Genomic DNA, 7,271 nt, shown 5'->3' with positions numbered 1-7,271 from the left:
ACAGATTATTTGCCAGCTTGTTTTGTGGGGGCCCAAACGAACCAATCATTTCAGCCACAGTTGTGTGGCAGACCCTGGCGCTGAAATGATTGCTTTGTTAAAGTGTGCATGTCCTGTTTATACAACATAAGGGTGGGTGGGAGGGCCCAAGGACAATTCCATCTTGCACCTCTTTTTTTTCTTTGCATTATGTACAGTTTGGGGCCTAGTTTTTCAAACTGCCATCCTATCTGCCACTGCTGTATCACTCCTAGATGGGTCACGTGTTTGTGCCGCCCACTCGTGTCGCTTAGCATAGTCATCCAGCTACCTCGGTGCAACCTTTTGGACATAAAAACACTATTGTGAGGTGTGAGGTGTTCAGAATAGACTGGAAAGTAGTGGAAATTAAGGTTATTGAGGTTAATAATAGCATAGGAGCAGAAAAACCAACACATTCTGTGATTTTAGCTGTTTTTATGCTTTTTTTAAAAAAAATACAGATCCAAAACACAAAACCCAGAACCCAAAACACGGAAGGGTGGTTTTGGCAAAACCAATCCAGATCCAAAACTCGAAGAAAGATCCAGATCCAAAACCAAAACACAAAATACGACAAGTGGCCGCTGCACACCCCTAACCAAAACATTTGAAAAGCATGTATTTTAATATATTTAAAATATATTATAGCAGGATCTATAGAGTTGAAATACATTTTGCATATATATTGTAATATTATATTATAATAAAAAATAAATAATAACTCATATTTAATAATGTATTTTAAACTGATCTATAATTATTGTATATCTGTAGGCATTATTATTATTATTATTATTATTATTATTATTATTATTATTATTATTATTAATGATAATAACAGTAGCATAGTAACAAAAAATACTAAAGTATTATGTTTATTTATTTCAACAATAAGTGTTAGTTTTTTAATCCCAATATATTATATAATTGTACAGTAATTATATATATATATATAAAATATATTATTATAATTTATCATGAATACAGTATATTGTAAGCAGCACTCAAGTATTTATCAATTAGAAATGGATGGGCATACATGCCAATAGCATCAAGACTTCAACTCCTTGAACTAGGGCATTATTGACCAGTAATGCTGTTAGAGTGGATTATTATTTAATTATTATTGACATTAAATAAAGTATTATTTAATATAAACTATGTATAAATAGATTGTGTATAATAATTTTTGTGTATAAGAATATATAGATATTAATATGTTTCATTACTAGTTTATAGATATTAATATTGTACGTAATTATTAGTACTGATATATTATACACTTTTGTGTGTATTGTAATGTATTTAGTGCCTGATTCTGTAAGGATCGTTATTGCAAAGCTGCACTCAGGCTATAGATATATGATGTATGCACTCAGGCTATAGATATATGATGTATGCACTCAGGCAGCTTTGCAATTGCGATCCTTTACATATATGGTAATGCACAGGAGGCATTACTCCCCCTGTGCATTACTTAACCGAGCTGCGTTGTTCAACGCAGCATCGGTTAACCTACATACCATCGGCCGGGTGCGGTGACCCATGGGGTCACGCAGCCGAACGCCGCAGTTTAGAGGAAGAGGCCAGGAAATCTCTGTCACCCGACAGAGATCTTGGCCTCTTCCCTCCCCCCCCAACAGCGGCGCCACGGCTCCATTTCGGGTAACGGAGGCTGTGGCCGGCCCCTCCCCACTCTCAAACAGAAGCAGCGTGCACTGCTGATTCAGGCCCTTAGTTACCAGCTTATGTAAAAAGCATCTCCTTAGCTCCATTCTGCCTCACACTACCAAGCATCTCCCATCCTACCAGCTTGGGTTAACTCTTCCACCTGCATAGCACCATCCCTCTGGCTCTCCTGTCAGCAGTCATGTTCCACCCTATCTTTGCCCTACATTCCCTCTCCAATCCTCCCTCTCTTACCTATACATTACACAACCTGACTCATTTGCCAGCTGCTTTCCCCTGCATTTCATCTCCATCTGCTGTATTTTAGACTTCAGTATATGAATGGGATGTCCAGCATCAGCTCCATCTTACTGATAAAATGTTTTATAGGCTGGATTGGGACAATGGAAATGCCAGAGCCTTAACTAGACTTTTTGGTGCCCTGTGCCAGAAAGAGCATTGGTGCCCCCCCCCCCTCCTAAATTTCAAATAGGGACATAAGCACCCGAAAAATGGACATGGCTTGATGGGGAAGGGCCATAGAAGAGATAGGGGAGGCCAGAGGATGCTGGTGATAAAATAAGAGGAAGCTACAAGTGAGAATGATAATTAATAGAAAATGTACAGGCCCAAACAGCACCCTCTGTCCTGCAGTGCCCTGTGCCATGGCACAGGTCGCACCACCCTAGTTACGGCCCTGTGAAATGCTATAAGGTGTAAATGGGTTGAATGCTGAGGCTGCAAGGAGTTAATGGGATTTATCATGTAAGATATGGAGATGTATGGTACATGGAAACTTGTGATGTTAATATTAAGATATTTTAAATTATATACTTTTGGGACATATGGTGTTTGTGATGATACATGAGTATAGTATGGCATTTGCATATAGTATAATATGTAATGCATATAGATTTTTTTAATTATGTATATGGGTTAAAATTGTTGCATATGTGGAATATGAGAGTATATGGTTTCACGGGATGCAGTTTATTTACCGGCATCCGGAATCCTGACACTGGAAGCCTGACTCTGTACTAAAGATAGGCATCTAAGTACTAATGCCTATCTTTAGCCAGATGCCGAAATCCTGACGCCCATCATCCCGAATGAAGGTAAGTGGGTACTGTTAGCTGGGGGGGTTGATGGTTAGTTTTAGGCACCCCTGGGGAGGGTTAGGATTAGGATAGGGGAAAGGGGGTTAGGGTCAGCCTCCCTCCCCTCCCGGGAGGGTTAGGTTTAGGGTGCGGGAAGGGGAGGTTAGGTTTAGGCATCACCCAGGGAAGGTTAGGGTTAGGCACCACCAGGGGGAGGTTAGGGATTAGGCACCACTAAGGGAGGGGAGAGGGGAGGGTTAGGGTACTTACCAGCCCCAGTTGGGATCCCGACGGTTTGGGCTTCCAGCGTCTGTATTTAGTCCACCGGCAATGCATCCAGCGGCATTACTTAACGATTCTGGTTGCACATAGGGAGAAATGATAGTGGAAGTGTGTGTGTGTTAATGATAGTACTATTGTGCATTTGTACTTGGAGCATATAGTATGTGATATACAGTATATACATAGTAAGTATTTTGCTTTAAGTTCCAGATCTAGGAAAATTGATATAGTGTGGCTAAATCATATATATTGATAAATACCTCCAATATACACAATTAGTTCAGAGTAGAAAAGGAATAATATATCTTTGGTAAACTAGAAAATGCATTATGAGTGATTAATTAATGAGATTAGTTATAAATCAATATTAAATGGTTATTAGCATATTAGTCTCGCTATTAGTCCCCCATGGAGATTACCATGTATTTTTACTAGTAGCAGATTGTTATTGTTTTTGGTTATTAAATGGTTGTTGTATTGTGTTATATGATATTTCATGATTATTACCCTCCTTTTCACTCCCTGTCAGCAATGTTGTATTTTCTATCTTTATTATATTTTTTTGGGGGGGGGAAATGAGGACTATGGTACGAATTGCTTTGGGTTATATCTTACCTTTTAATATACCTGAATAATTTATATTCTTGGACTATGGTTCCCTCTCAGTCATAGGAGAGCTCCAGGTTATATTTCTCCTAGATTCTATGCAGAGAATAAGGGAAACATAACTCAAACACCAGTCAATTGGACAATGTTTTATGAACAATATAAGCCCTACTAAACTCTCACCCTACATTGTTTTTCTAAATTGAGTTCCTTATATCTATCAAAAGTATGTTTCAATTCCAGACTATAGACTGGCTCTGACTACCGCTGTTGGAATGCTGGTCTACTTAACAAACCGAAATGCTGCCAGTTTATTTTATTCTTCATCTTTTCTTTGGTTTCAGAAACCTAAGTTCCTTAACCTCTTTGAATGTTTTAAAATCCAATAAAAATTACCTTAAATGATTGGTATCATCACACTTTACCAGATCAATACTGTATCTTGATATCTGTGCACCAGCATTGGAAAGTTATGTTTGGCCAATTTTTGCAACTTCAGTGAATACAGGGGCATATAACTGTTTTACAGAAGGGTGAAATGATTGTTACATGCATAAAGAACAGAGGAGACCATAAGATACAATTTACCCAAAAAGAGTGATAACTGGATGGAAAAAAAAGACAAGAATCAAACAAGTTTGGGAGTTTGTAACTCTAGACATTGGTTGTCTTTAGCTTGCCTTCTTCCTTTCACATTTGGTGTTTGCATCCCACGCTGGCCATGGAATGGTATAACATGTTGTGCATTTTTTATGATACCTTGTGTTATAAAGTCTACATTTATATATTTTTTAGTTTAAAATATTTTAAATAAAGTCACAGGCTCCATCATATCAACTAAGGTGCGACCTCCATCAACATGGACTAGACCCAGGTGCTCCTTCAGTTTCTCCTCCCACTTAAGTAACTGACTCTACAGTAGTTTTCCTCCTGTACCATGGCAATGTTCCTTGTTCTTAGACATCTTCACTTTCCAACATTGATGAATGTTACAACAAAGAAGTGACTGCATCTGCCGCTGTCTTCCATATGCATTGTTGGACCCTAGATGAAGTAACTTGCTCATTATCTTGGAGGTATTGGGTACGGAATGCCGGCACTTGGGATCCCGGCAGTCAGAAAACCAACACCGGCATCCTGACAGGGTTAGGGTACCGAAACTTGTTGGTCAGTATCATAACCCTCCCTCTCTCCCTAATCTTAACCTTCCTTCGATGGTGCCTAAACCTAACCTCCCCCTAGTGCCTAAACCTAGCCACCCCCTCCCCACACCCTAAACCTAACCCTCTCCCCTTATTGCTTAACTCTCCACCTAATGCCTAACCCTCCCCCTAACCCCAGTACTTACCATCGGAATGCCAGCATTTGGGATGTCAGAGCCAGGATTCTGACAGGTGTCGGGATTCCAGCACCGGCATTCAAAGGGATGGCATCCCAACTGTTGGGATTTTAACCAGATCCCATCTTGGAGGATAGATTCGTAAATTGCATGCAATTTCTAATAAAGGTATTGAACCTCAATACTTTGCTCATAAGAAAACAAATCAACCTCACTTGCACTCTGGATTGTTTCAACAAGTCAACAATAAGTCAATCAAAGGAATTGTCCCACGTTCTCCAGGTACATGGTAATTCTCAGGTATGAAAAATAAATGGAAAACACAATATAGTGTAACATCACTGTATGATGTAGTCACCCGGGGATGTGAATATGAGGAGAATATGGTGGTCTCTGAAGATCTTCTCCTGGCTTGGTATGGTCCCAACTTCCGTAAGAATCACCCAGATGTGAATGAGGATAAGTCTCGTGTGGAGTTTCTTACATGTATGCTTACCTGTAAGGGTGATGTATGGGCACATAAAGGTATCTTTACCTTCAGAAACATCGACCTGCTGTCCTCAACGGAATGTGGGGACTTTCAAGTCGTGATAGGACAAGGTAAAAGAAAAGACCTTGATACAGTACCATGAAAAACAGCTATTTATTATAAATAAAAACATATAAAAAAAATTTACCAGTTAGCCAATATCAGCAGGTAGTAATATTATGCAGATTTCTATTGCCCTGCAGAAGATGGACCTGGTTCAATAAGGGCAAATGGGTAGCATATAGAATGGATGGGATACTGCATACTATTGGTGAAGCAACACTCTTCAACGCCTTTTGGTGCAATGCGGCACCTTTTTCAAAATGAGTGTCCTTTTCACTCCCTGATTGAAGCTTTGTTTTTACTTAGTGTTTTGCTGCTTGGACATTTTATTCTTCTGCTCTGGTCCTTCTAAGGGGGTGGATACATTCAACTCATCTCCATTGCTGGCATATTGTTCCATTTTCTCCTTAGTGATAATGCACTGTTAATAAAAAAAAACACAAAAAAAGTTAGCAAATGATTAATCAAATAAAACAAATAACTTCAAACTCTATATACAACACTCTGAATAAAACAATCAACAATAAAACTAAAAAGTTTAAAATACAATAAATTAATTACATATAAAATATTAAACTAATAAAATAAGAAAGGAATATGAGTATTGTCTAAGGTTTTGTATGGGAAATTAATCAAAGTGAAGATGTTATTATTGTATGTACAAAAAAGAGGTGAAGTAAGAGGGAATTGGATGTGTGTATAATATGCTTGTGAAAGTAAAAATAAAACAAAAATAATGATTAAATAATAGATTAAATTAAACCGTAATACAAATATTAAGGTATACAAGAATGACAAAATTAAACTTATAGTAAAAATGAACTTTTAGATAAAGGTAAAAGTTTGGAATGCAAGACAGTTCTGATCACTTGCCCATTTCAACAGATCCGACTGAAAATGCAGAAAATTACTTAGTATAAAAGTATATTACTAATAATTATTATTATATTTATAGGGTGCCACAGAGTGTCCACAGGACACCGTTACACTAATATTACACAAATACATAGAATAGCTATAAACAACATACAGTGAAGTCAAAGACAATGAAGGAGTAGGAGGTAGAATAGATAGACTCACTATGGCTTGTAGAAGAGAGAAATGATGGGCACGCAGCAGGTGGGAATAGGGAGTGCAAATACCACTCAATGAGCCTGCACCCAGTAAGGCAGATAGACAGGATCAGTGTTGATGGTAAGGAAAAATAGAGACCGAGGGCAAAAAGGCTCATTGATGTCAGGGATAGTGCTAGGAGCAGAGAATGATGGGAAAAGGCCTGCCCATGTGGGCTTACAGTCTTAGAGGTTGGTATTATTTTTCCACTTCTCCATTTGTTCGAAAGCATTGCAAATCCTGATTTGTTTTATGCCAGACACTGCAATAAAATGAGTACACTAAATTGACTGATACTTTTCTCGATAAAGGAGTTTAGCTTCAAAAATATGCTGCATTTTTACACAATCCATAAGTTTCTGTTATTATGCTAATTGAATTGGCCCCATATATTATAAACTCACCCTAATCACTAGAAAATCACATAAAATATAGCTTTGGTCTCAATCTTGTTACTATTTATATTTAAATCTTACACAATAGAAATAGGCAATACTTTGCAGCTCAAACATAATTGTGTTTACATAAAGCAATTTGGCTACAAAAAGTTATT

This window comes from Taudactylus pleione, unplaced genomic scaffold (assembly GCF_031769625.1).
Source record: "Taudactylus pleione unplaced genomic scaffold, aTauple2 ptg001123l, whole genome shotgun sequence".
NCBI lineage: Eukaryota > Metazoa > Chordata > Amphibia > Anura > Myobatrachidae > Taudactylus > Taudactylus pleione.
This window is presented reverse-complemented; position numbering follows the sequence as displayed.